The sequence below is a fragment of the Penaeus monodon genome, chromosome 21, assembly GCF_015228065.2.
Source record: "Penaeus monodon isolate SGIC_2016 chromosome 21, NSTDA_Pmon_1, whole genome shotgun sequence".
Classification (NCBI taxonomy): domain Eukaryota; kingdom Metazoa; phylum Arthropoda; class Malacostraca; order Decapoda; family Penaeidae; genus Penaeus; species Penaeus monodon.
Window position 1 is genome coordinate 16237941 of NC_051406.1, and position 247 is coordinate 16238187.

Here is a 247-nt window from a genome sequence, read left to right on the forward strand (position 1 = left end):
GGTTGAGGGACCAAAAGGGGAATAAGATGGAAGACGAGAGGGCGCGGAGAAAGGGATGAAGGAGTAATGAAAGAAGGTTGGAGGAAAGGGGAAGCAGGGAACTAAGGGAGGGGAATAGGGACCGAGAAAGGGGACCTGAGGGAGAGAGGGAAACAAAGAAGCAGATGAAGGAGGAAGGCTAAATAGGGAAGGAAGGTTGGGAAAGGGAAAAGGGGAGAAAGAGGGACCGAGGAGAGAGGAGGGTGAT